We start from the raw sequence: 12,779 nt of genomic DNA on the forward strand, positions 1-12,779 counted from the left end.
TAAAAAAGATTTATTTATTTATTTAATTCCCCCCCCCCCCCAGTTGTCTGTTCTCTGTGTCTATTTGCTGCGTCTTGTTTCTTTGTCCGCTTCTGTTGTCATCAGCAGCATGGAAGTGTGGGCGGCGCCATTCCTGGGCAGGCTGCACTTTCTTTCGCGCTGGGCAGCTCTCCTTATGGGTGCACTCCTTGCGCGTGGGGCTCCCCTATGCGGGGGACACCCCTGTGTGGCACGGCACTCCTTGCGTGCATCAGCACTGCGCATGGGCCAGCTCCACATTGGTGAAGGGGGCCCGGGGTTTGAACCACGGACCTCCCATGTGGTAGACGGACGCCCTAACCACTGAGTCAAGTCTGTTTCCCTCATTGCAGTTTTTTTTTTTTTTTGAATTTTAAAAAGATATATTTCCTTATGTTAAGATGAAGTCTGATTTTGTTTTTTAAGTGCATGACACATTGGCAAAACAAAAGCATCATCAGCCTCAAGTATGATACATCCATCAGCACTGCCCAGTAAATACTAAGTAATATGGTTATTTAAACAAAATAAAATCCCTGGGAGTCCAAGGATAAATTAAAGTGAGGATCAAGTTTATACAGATGCTTATTTACTGGTAATTAATTTCATAAATACTATAACGTAGTAGTAGCTACCTCTTGTTGACTATGTATTACCTATCAGGCACTTTCACATATTAGCTCGTTTAATACCCACAACAATCTCATGAAATAGGAATTATCACTCCCTTTCACTGATGAGGAATTAGAATCCCCCAAGACTGCACAGAACAAAGGAGATGGGGTGGGAAAACAAAGCTCATTCAAAAGAAAAAAAAGCAAATAACTTTGCTCCCCCAGATTTTGCCAACTACCTGAATATTTCTCCTAAGCAACATCATTTACCTTTTAGTGTAACTATTTTTCCCCCAGTTATCTTTTTTGTCAACACTGACTTGATTTTTCCCCAGAAATGCTCTTTCAACATCATTTTTCTTTATCTGCCCATCATTTCCTGGTTCCCCAGCAGGATCCTCTTCACCTCCCTCTTCTTCAATTCCCCAGATGTCATCTTCCTCTTCCTCCTCCTTTTCCCTTTTTTTCTCAGCCTCTTCATCCTGTTTTCTTTTTTCCATTTCTTCATACAGTTTTCGCCACTGCTTCTCTAGGTCTTTTCTTATTCCCCAAGTCTTGTTTCCAACTTCTTCAGCAAACTCCTCATCATTTGTAAGAAGGAAATTGTCAAAGATGCTCCCTGATTTTACCTGCCAAAGGTCCAGGCCAAGAACACTAATATTATGATAGTGACAAATGGTGGGGTCAGGCTTATATTTAGGGTTGTCTATTTCTGGATGAATCCATTCCCCTTGGTAATTGGGATTGTCAATGATCCGAGGTTTCCACTGTCCCTTATACTTTGGGTTTGGAATCAGAGGCCCCTCCCATACCCCATCCATCTCCTCATTCCAGTCATCTGGCTTCTTGGCCTCTGGGTCTGGGATGTACTCAAAGTCTTCCCAGTCCTCTGGTTTCTTATCTTCAGGATCCTCTATTTGCAGACGTTCATCCCATTTCCTTGGTTTCCGTGCATAGGGGTCTTTTATCTTCCTGGGAGGCAAGAAGTCCCAATCGTCCTCCAGATCCCCGGCTGCCACCTGCTGGTTGTCGATTTTGACTTCATAAGTAGCATTTGGGCGAATGATCAGAGTGTACAGATGAGTGTCTTTATTGATCCTGCACTTGATGGTCTTGTTGTTCTCATGATATTTCCCTTGGTAATGAAGGATGACCTGTACCTTGTTGTTGCCAAAGCCACAGATGTCAGGGCCACCATCTCGTCTTAAATTCCACCCCTGCAGACATCGGCTCATATCCTTCCTCCACCCTCCGATTTCCTGTAAGCCTATCGTTCAGTCTCTTGCTATCTAGGGCAGCTTGTTTATTTCATATCATTGAGGTCATGTAGTATTTGTCCTTCAATGTCTGGGTTGCTTCACTCAACATAAGGTTCTCAAGATTCATCCATGTTATCACATGTGTTTGTAGTGTGTTTGTTCTTACAGCTGAGTAGTATTCCATTGTGTGTATATACCACATTTTATTGATCCACTCATCTGTTGATGGGCATTTGGGTTGATTCCAACTTTTGGCAATAGTGAACAATGCTGCTATGAACATTGGTGTACATATATCGGTTTGTGTCCTTGTTTTCAGTTCTGCTGGGTATATACCCAGCAGTGCTATTGCTGGGTCATATGGCAAATCTATGGCTAGCTTTTTGAGAAACCGCCATACTGTTCTCCAGAATGGTTGGATCCTTCTGCATTCCCACCAGCAGTGGATGAGTGTTCCCCTTCCTTCACATCCTCTCCAGCACTTGTATTCTTCTGTTTTTTTCATAGCTGCCAATCTTATGGGTGTAAGATGGTATCTCATTGTAGTTTTGATTTGCATTTCCCTGATAGCTAGAGATTTGGAACATTTTTTCATGTGCTTTCTTGCCATTTGTATTTCTTCTTCGGAGAAGTGTCTGTTTAAGTCTTTTTCCCATTTTTCAAATGGGTTGTTTATCTTTTTATTTTCAAGATATAGGAGTTCTTTATATATGCAAGTTATAAGTTTCTTATCAGATATATGATTGCCAAATATTTTCTCCCACTGTGTGGGCTCCCTTTTTACTTTCTTGACAAACTCCTTTGAGGTGCAGAAGGCTTTAATTTTGAGGAAGTCCCATTTATCTATTAGTTCTTTTGCTGCTCGTGCTTTTGGTGAGATATTCATAAATCCATTTCCTATTACAAGGTCCTGTAGATGTTTCCCTACACTGCTTTCTAAGGTTTTTATGTTCTTGGCTCTTATATTTAGGTCTTTGATCCATCTTGAGTTGATCTTTGTATAAGGTGTGAGATGGTAATCCTCTTTCATTCTTCTACATATGGCTATCCAGTTCTCCAGGCACCATTTGTTGAATAGGCCACTCTTTCCCAGTTGAGAGGGTTTGGTGGCTTTATCGAATATTATGTGGTTGTATATGTGAGGTTCTATATCAGAGCTTTCAATTCGATTCCATTGGTCTATGTGTCTCTCCTTATGCCAATACCATGCTGTGCTGTTTTCACCACCGTAGCTTTGTAGTATGTTTTGAAGTCAGGTAGTGTGATTCCTCCAATTTCGTTTTTCTTTTTCAGTATGTCTTTGGCTATTCGGGGTCTCTTTCCTTTCCAAATAAATTTCATAGTTAGTTTTTCTAGTTCCTTAAAGAAGGCTGCGTTGATTTTTATTGGGATTGCATTGAATGTGTAGATCAGTTTTGGTAGGATAGACATCTTAATAATGTTCAGTCTTCCTATCCATGAACAAGGAATAGTCTTCCATTTATTTAGGTCTTCTTTGATTTCCTTGAACAATCTTGTATAGTTCTCGGTGTATAAGTTCTTTACCTCTTTAGTTAAATTTATTCCTAAGTATTTGATTTTTTTATTTACTATTGTGAATGGTATTTGTTTCTTGATTTCCTCCTGATTTTGCTCATTATTGGTGTATAGAAATGCTACTGATTTTTGCGCATTGATCTTATAACCTGCGACTTTACTAAACTCATTTATGAGTTCTAGAATCTTCGTTGTAGATCTCTCAGGGTTTTCTATGTATAGGATCATGTCATCTGCAAATAATGAAATTTTGACTTCTTCCTTTCCAATTTGAATGCCTTTTATTTCTGGTTCTTGCCTCAGTGCTCGAGCAAGTACTTCTAAGACAATGTTAAATAGGAGCGGAGACAGTGGGCATCCTTGTCTTGTTCCTGAGTTTAGAGGAAAGGAGTCTAGGATTTCTCCATTGTAAACAATATTGGCTTTAGGTTTTTCATATATACTCTTTATCATGTTCAAAAAATTCCCTTGTATTCCAATCTTTTGGGGTGTTTTTATCAAGAAAGGGTGCTGTATTTTGTCAAATGCTTTTTCTGCATCAATAGATATAATCATGTGATTTTTTTCCTTCAATCTGTTTATATGGTGTATTACATTGATTGATTTTCTTATGTTGAACCATCCTTGCATACCTGGGATGAATCCCACTTGGTCGTGGTGTATAATATGTTTAATGTGTTGTTGAATACGATTAGCAAGTATTTTGTTAAGTATTTTTGCGTCTAGGTTCATTAGAGAAATTGGTCTGTAATTTTCCTTTCTTGTGATGTCTTTGTTTGGCTTTGGTACTAGGGTAATGTTGGCATCATAGAAGGAGTTGGGTAATGTTCTATCTGTTTCGATGTTTTGGAATAGTTTCAGCAGGATTGGTGTCAGTTCTTTCCGGAATGTTTTGTAGAATTCACCTGTGAAGCCATCTGGCCCTGGGCTCTTCTTAGTTGGGAGATTTTTAATAACTGATTCTATCTCTCTGCTTGTGATTGGTTTGTTAAGATCATCAATTTCTTCTTTTGTCAATATGGGCTGCTTATGTGTTTCTAGGAATTTGTCCATTTCCTCTAGAATGTCATTTTTGTTGGAATATAGTTTTTCAAAATATCCTCTTATGATAGTCTTTATTTCTGTGGGGTCAGTAGTGATATCGCCTTTCTCATTTCTTATTTTGTGTATTTGCATCTTCTCTCTTTTTTTCTTTGTTAGTGTTGCTAAAGGTTTGTCAATTTTGTTAATCTTCTCAAAAAACCAGCTCTTGGTCTTGTTTATCTGTTCAAGTGCTTTCTTATTTTCTATTTCATTTAGTTCTGCTCTTATCTTTGTTATTTCCTTCCTTCTTCTTCCTGTTGGGTTACTTTGTTGTTGTTTTTCTAATTCGTTCAAATGTGCAGTTAGTTCTTCAATTTTTGCTCTTTCTTCTTTTTTGATATATGAATTTATGGCTATAAACTTCCCTCTCAGTACTGCTTTTGCTGCATCCCATAAATTTTGGTATGTTGTGTTATCATTATCATTTGTTTCAAGGTAGTCATTGATTTCTTTTGAGATTTCCTCTTTGACCCACTGTTTTTCTAAGAGTGTGCTGTTTAATTTCCAAATCGTGGTGTGAAATCTGGGCTTCTGTCCCTTGCAAATCTCCAGCTTGACTCCACTGTGGTCAGAGATAATGTTTTGTATGATTTCAATCTTTCTGAATTCGTTCAGCCTTTCTTTGTGGCCTAGCATATGATCTATCTTGGAGAATGATCCATGTGCGCTTGAGAAAAATGTATATCCTGCTGTGTTTGGGTGTAGCGATCTATATATGTCTATTAGATCGAGATCCTCTAATATACTATTCAGATGTTTTGTTTCTTTGGTGATTCTCTTTTGAGATGTTCTGTCCAGAGTTGATAGTGGTGTATTAAAATCCCCCACTATAAGTGTAGATGTATCTATTCTTTCACTTAGTTTTTCCAGCGTTTGCCTGACGTATTTAGAGGCACCCTTGTTAGGGGCATAGATATTTATGATTGTTCGATCTTCTTGACAGATTTTCCCTTTCACTAAAATGTAGTATCCTTCTTTGTCTCTCACAATTGTTTCACATTTAAAGTCTATTTTGTCTGATATTAATATAGCTACTCCTGCCTTTTTTTGGTTATTGTTAGCTTGTATGATTGTTTTCCAGCCATTCACTTTCAGTCTCCATGCGTCTCTGGGTCTAAGATGTGTCTCTTGTAGACAGCATATGGATGGGTCATATTTCCTTATCCAATGTCCCAGTCTGAATCTTTTGATAGGTGAGTTTAATCCATTGACATTCAGTGTTATTACTATCAAGGAATTATTTGTGTTAGCCATATTTTGATTGGATTTGTGTTTGTCATATTTTGTTTGTATATTTTTTTTTGTCTTTTTTGTTGTTGTTGTTGGTCTTATACTCTCCTCCAACTTTGCCTTTCCTGTTTTTTCCTTTCTTCCTGCAGAACTCCCTTTAGAATTTCTTGAAGGGGAGGTTTCTTGTTGGTATACTCTTTCAGTTTCTGTTTGTCTGCGAATATTTTGAACTCTCCATCATGTTTGAATGCTAGTTTAGCTGGATATAGTATTCTTGGTTGGAAGTTTTTTTCCTTTAGTACCTTGACTATATCATACCACTGTCTTCTTGCCTCCATGGTTTCAGAAGAGAAATCAGCACTTAATCTAATTGAGCTTCCCTTGTATGTGATGGTTTTCTTTTCTCTTGCTGCTTTTAGGATTTTCTCTTTGTCTTGAGCATTGGATAATTTGACAAGTATATGTCTTGGGGTGGGCCTGTTGGGGTTTATGACTTGTGGAGTGCGCTGTGCTTCTTGGATATGTACATCTGTCTCTTTCAGTAGATTTGGGAAGTTTTCAGCCATTATTTCCTGCAACACTCCTTCTGACCCCTTTCCCTTCTCTTCACCTTCTGGAATGCCTATAATACGTATGTTTGAGCATTTTGCATTGTCATTCAGATCCCTAAATCCTAATTGGATTTTTTCTATCTTCTTATTGACCCCTTCTACTATCTGTTTGATTTCTGATGTACTGTCTTCCACATCACTAATTCTCTGCTCTGTCTCTTCTAGTCTGCTGATATTTGCTGCAAGTGTATTATTGATTTCTTGAACTGTGGTGTTCATTCCCATCATATCTGTTATGTTTTTGCGTATGTCTGCAATTTCCCCTCCAAGTGATGTCTTCATGTTGTTAACCTCTTTCATTACTGCATCAAATTTGTCGGTGATAAATGTTCTGAGATCTTTCATTGCTTGTGCCAAGTTTTGCTCCCCTTTGTGATTATTGGTTTGTTGATTGGATTCAGCCATGTTTTCCTGATTATTGGTTTGGTTTGTAGATTTTTGTTGCTTTCTGGTCATCTCTTTATTTTGACGAATTTAATCAGTTCCTTAGCTTCTTTGTCTGCTCTTGGAGGTTAATTAGTTGTTATTTTTGCATAGGTGTTATATCTTCTCTTTGTCACTTTTTTCTTCTTATTCTAGTTACTTGTTGTTGGTTAAGTTCACTTTAGAGGAAAGTATTAGTGTTGGGGAAAGGCAATTGTGTAAGCAAGGGAAAAGTGTAAAGTAATATTGGTGATGTATGTTAACAAAGCAAGAATATGAGATCTGGGAGGATGGAGGTTAGATTTATGTAGATTGTATAGAGTTATAGCTGTAGGTAGAGTGCCTTTTATGAAGTAGATGACTGAATATGGGAGGAATATGGTATGAACTACAAAGCTATTGTTTTCATGAGAGAGGGAAAAAGAAAAGAAAGGTAATAGTTTCAAGAGTGGATAACAGACAGAAAACAGAACAAAGGTATTAGAAATTAAGAGTTAGACACTTTGTGGATCAAAGAACGGGAGGTGGGGGGTGGAATATAGGAGAGACAGTAGATGATAGTGGATATCAAGATGCAGGGGAAGGGGGATAGTGTAGGTAGCCTAAATCAGTTCACACAGAAATGAGGCAGTGGAGGATGGGAAAACCCAGCAAATGTGAGGTGTTCCCTGTATCACCTATTGTATACTTGAATTAAAATAAAATAAGTGGAAGATGAGGGACAAGAGGGAAAGAGAAAACCGAAAAAAAAAGAAAAAAAACAAATTATAATAAAGAAAAAAAGAAAGACAAGAAGAAAGGAAGAAAGAAAAAGCGGATGGGCAAACGGTGGGGAACGGATAGGGGGAAGAGAGATACAGGTATACACGTGTCACAATTGCAACACTATCTAAAACAACAACTTCCCCCCGCTTTGCCCTAAAACCCCCCGTCTGTCTGCCCAAATGGGTCTGCAAGCACCTCCCTTCCCACAAACCCCCAATAGGCCGCCCAGGGCCCACGAACTCCCCAGTACTGCAGATGCTTAAAAAAAAAAAAAAAAAAACACAAAGAACAGAAACCCCTCTGCAGGCCTGGCTCTGCCCGCCGCTGCCCACCGCGGAGGCCTGGACCGGCTCTGCCCGGCTCCTTACGCCGCCGCGGCCTGGCCTGGCTCCGCCCGGCTCCGCTCGCTACAGCGGCCCAGCCGGCTTCCGCATCCACCTCCCGCCGCCGTGGCCAGCACCGGCCCCGCCCGGCTCCGTACGCCGCCGCGGCCCGGCCCGGCTACGCCCGGCTCCGCTCGCTACAGCGGCCCAGGCCCGGCTCCGGCGTCCGCCGCTTGCCGCCGCGGCCTGAACCGGCCCCGCCCGGCTCCGCACACCGCCGCGGCCCGGCTCGGCCCGGCTCGGCCCCGCCCGGCCCCGCTCGCCGCCGGCGCAGCCCGGCCCGGCTCCAGCGTCCGCCGCTGCGGCCCGGCCTGGCTCAGCCCCACCGAGCGGGGCTAGATGCCTCGTTTCCGCCTATCCAAGGAGGGAATCCTCTACGGGTAGCTGGGATCTCCGTGTATATTTCACAGACGGATCCTCTCTGTTACCTTCCCTCCAAATCAATGTCCAGACACCTCCAGACCAGCAAAAATCCCCAAACAATCCGGTCCCAAAGAGTCTCCAACGCCGCCCAGCCGATTCCCTGCAGAAGACCCTAACAGGGATGTTCACTCAGCCGCCATCTTGCCCCCTCTCCTCATTGCAGTTTTGATTGGCATTTCCCTAATAGCTAGTGATGTTGAGCATCTTTTAATGTGCATTTTAGCCATTTCTATTTTTTCTTTGGAGAAGTGTCTATACAAATCACTTGCCATTTTTTAAATGGGTTGTTTGTCTTTTTATTTTCAAGGTATAGGATTTCTTTTTATATGCAGGTTATTAAGCTCCTATCAGGTATATGGTTACCAAATATTTTCTCCCATTGAGTAGGCTGCCTTATATTGATTGAAGCAAGCCAGGTATTGAAAGACCTCACTGATAAGAATTAAGCAAATTGAGCAACTCACAGAGCTAGATTTGTAAGATATGTTTACAAGAAATAGAAAGGGAGAAGAAGGTTGTTAGCCAGTGCCCATAAGGTAACATCTATGATAATGTGAACGTTTGTACTTGTGCAGTGAAGGGACATGGCAGGGGTGTAGTGACACTAATGGGTTGGGTGGTACAGTTTTGACAGGTGGATAGGGTGGGGGGATGTGTTGAATGGTTCATGGAACTGGGAGAGGGTTGGGGGAGAGAGCTGGTGAACACTGGGGATTCGTGGGTACATAGCTGAAACTACAATGTGGGGAAAGCTCTTTTGGCAATATGACAAGAAAGGGTTACTGATTTAGGGTCTTCAGTGGGGAGGCATTTGGGTCAGGGCAGGCTTGTCGGGAGTGTGCAAGGGATCATTTTGCCATAGTGTGTTATATCAGTGGGTGGAAACTCACATAAAGAGTGGGAAGGAGTTGGACTCCCATCCTGGGGAGGCCCACTATGTTCCCAAATAGAAGGACAGGAGTCTCTTGAGAGCATGGGTGGTGCCTAATAGGGGAGGACAGACCAGTGTGTCAAGTCCTCAGTGTTGCTGCAAACAATTATGAATCTTGTCCTTCAAGGAGTGAAGCCTGGTGGTCTCTGTCTGCCACAGGGGAAGGGGAGGGAGGAATAGAATAGATGAAACAGGGGATATTTTGGGGGCAATAGAAGTTTTCTAAATGATCTTGCAATGATGGATACAGGCCATGTTAAACTTCATCAAAATTTATAAAAGTATATGGTAAAAAATGTAAACCATAATGTTAACTATTGTCCATGGTTAGTAGCTGTGTTCATCAGTTGTAAGAAATGTATCATCCACATATAAAAAGGTTATTAATATGGGAGGGGGAAAATGGGCAGGATGTTGGTAAATGGGATCCCCTGTATTTTTTATGTGACTTTACTGTGACCTAAAACTTCTTTGAAGACAAAACAAAAAAAAAGTAAAACACTACAGGAACAAATGGAAGAAAATGTCAGTGTACATATAGGACAACAGATCTTACAGCGATGAAAGGCAAAATGTCAAAAAAATTTTTCTTAAATATTTTTCATTATTTTTAATCCCAATTTTTTATTATGTTTTTAATTTTTTTAAAATTTTCTGAATTTTATTTATGTTATTTCTTATGTTTAAAACTATCAATATTATTTCATTTTCTTATTAATTGTATTTAGCTACTTATTGGCTTCACTTTTGAGAAGTTTTGGATCACAGAAGGCTTACAACTGTGGCAGGGGAGGATCAGTGGGGCAGGGTGTCAGTGATGGGGATACATGGGAGGAGGTTCATTGGGCATAAATATAAGGCATATAAATGTGTTCAAAGGTTCATGGGGCATGGCCACAGTGGCTGGAGATTCACACAGCAGCCAAAGAATATCAAATGTCCATCCTGGGGATCTCTGCCACATTCTCTCCTGGAGTCCCAAATACAGGGGCAATGGCTACTGGAGGAGAATGGTCCATTGATGGGCCATTGATACTGATGACTATGTTATGAACCTTTGCTCTTGAAATTGAAACTTGGCATAGTATTGTAGGATGCCTAAGAATTACCTACAAGGAGCCTCCTTGTTGCTCAAATGTGGCCCCTTCTAAGCCAAAACTCAGTTTATAAATGCAATAAATTCCCCCAAGGGAAATGACTCCTGGGGATGAGACTTCCTGGCACCAAGGGATTGCTACCAAGTACCAACAAACAATGCAAGTGGGGAAAAAAAGGCCTTGACCAAATGGGGGAGAAGGTGGAGACAAATGAGTTTATTTGGTTAAGAGACTTCAAAGTTACTTGGGAGGGAACTTCAGAGGTAACCTTTATGCACATCTCAGCATGATCACATAGACTGCCAAAGTAGATACAACCCAAATGGTGGGGCTCCTGAGGGCTCTGGAGACATCCAGACACTATAGTCAGGGCAGATAGCTCAGGAGTGTGGTCCCTTGCCAGTGGGCCCTCCTTTGGGATTTATGCTCTCCAGTGTGACAGAGTCAGACTCCCTTGTGGTTTCCCTACACATGGCTCCTCGGTCCTTCTGTTTGAACTTATAATTAGTACCGAAGTTGGTAGGTATACCTCTAAGAGACATAAATCTCTGGGCTGCCTATGTGCCAGCCTAGCCCTGAATCTTAAAGGGACTTGCAACACCTCTGCTCCAGTTCATTGGACTGACCCAGGACAAGTAACAAGGAGGAGATGAAGGAGAACCAACATACCAAGGAATCAAAAGTGCTTACAACTGCAAGCAAGAGAGTTCCATGCATTGGCTGTATGGGATTCAAGCACCCGCCTCAAATAAAGGTGGAGTGGGCATCACCATCCCAGAATCCTCAGGATTGGGGGATGAACTATGGACTACAGTAGACTTACTACTATTCTACTCTAGACCTTCTGAAATTCCAGCAATGGAGGAAATATTGATGTGGAGGCAGTGGCCACTGGAGGTTCTGAGGGTAGGGAGAGGGAAAAACAGGTGTAATAGGAGAGCATCTTCAAGACTTGGGAATCAGCCTGCATGACATTACAATGACAGACACAGGCCAATACATATCTTACTGTAAGCTACAGAATTGAGTGGGAGAAACTGTAAAGTACAATTCAAACTATAATCCATACTTAGTGTCGATGCTCCAAAATGTGTTTTCAATTGCAATCAATGTACCACACTAATCAAAGATGTTGCTAACGTGGGAAAATGTGGGAGGTGTGAGGAGCAGGGCATGTGAGAAACCCCTATATTCTCTGTAACATTTATGTAGTCTAAGTATCTTTTAGAAAGTAAAAAAAAAAAAAAAATGAAAAGACACATACACAAAGAACTAGATAAACATGTAAAGCCTTGGAGTTAACAATAGAATATAGGTCACCAGAAAATAGAAAGAGGTAGAGAAAATAAAAGTTAAGGGTTAAAATGTGCAGAATTAGTATGAAGGTTGTAAATCTTTAGAAGTGAATAGAAATTGTGAAAGCACATCATAGTGTTTGTAATGAGCAGCGCTATTATATGAGTATCACAGTGGCTGAAAGGGTAAGTCCAAGGTCATGTATATTACTAGAAGGAAAGCTAAAAAATGTAACATGGGACTGTATAACATAGTGAAAACTTATGTGAAATATGAATATGGGGGATATTGCATATTTTAAACTAACAAAATATAAATACAAATAAGTAGAAAGACATAAACAGAATAGCAGCTATGTGTGGCCAGGGAAGTATAAAGTGATTGGCAGATGCTTTTTTGTTGGTATCACACCCAGAGGAATAGATTAGTTTACAAACTTAATCTTTTCCTTTTGGGGTATATAAATAACTTCCAACAGCCACGTACTGACTGTAGCAGTTTGATATGGTTATGAATTCCAAAAATTGATATTGGATTAAGTTTGTTGTCTGGTCTGTATATGGGCATGATTAAGTTATGATTAGAGCTTTGTTGGGTCATGTCATTAGGGTGTTCAGTCCCCACTGCTTGGTGGGTGGGGACTCACAGATAAAAGGCATGGCAAAGGACAGAGTTGAGGGTTTCTGAAGTTGGAGTTTGATGTTGGAGATTGATGCTGAAGCCTTAAGCTGGAGCCCTGGGAAGTAAGCTGACAGGAGAAAGAGAAGCAAACCCCAGGAAGAGAGGAACTCTGAGCCCAGGAAGAAGCAAGCCCTGGGAAGAAAGGAACCTTGAATCCAGAGAGAAGCAAGACCCTGGAAGGGAGGAACCCAGGAAGCCTGAATCCTCACAGCTGTCAGCAGCCATCTTGCTCCAACACGTGAAAATAGACTGGTAAGGGATGTAACTTGTGCTTTATGGCCTAGTATCCTTAAGCTCCTACCCCAAATAAATACCCTGTACAGAAATCAACCAATTTCTGGTATTTCACATCAGCACCCCTTTGGCTAACTAATACACTGACTTAAGACTTTTCTTTCCCATAATTAGCAAGGTCGTTATTATATGGTG

At 41.0% G+C, this 12,779-nt stretch overlaps 1 pseudogene; it reads right to left on the reverse strand.

Annotated features, from left to right (window-relative positions):
* Positions 1 to 898: 898 nt before the first annotated feature.
* Positions 899 to 1,917, reverse strand: LOC101439550 (calreticulin pseudogene; annotated as a pseudogene).
* Between the last annotated feature and the right edge of the window lie 10,862 nt (positions 1,918 to 12,779).

Source organism: Dasypus novemcinctus, unplaced genomic scaffold (genome assembly GCF_030445035.2).
Source record: "Dasypus novemcinctus isolate mDasNov1 unplaced genomic scaffold, mDasNov1.1.hap2 H_1, whole genome shotgun sequence".
Classification (NCBI taxonomy): domain Eukaryota; kingdom Metazoa; phylum Chordata; class Mammalia; order Cingulata; family Dasypodidae; genus Dasypus; species Dasypus novemcinctus.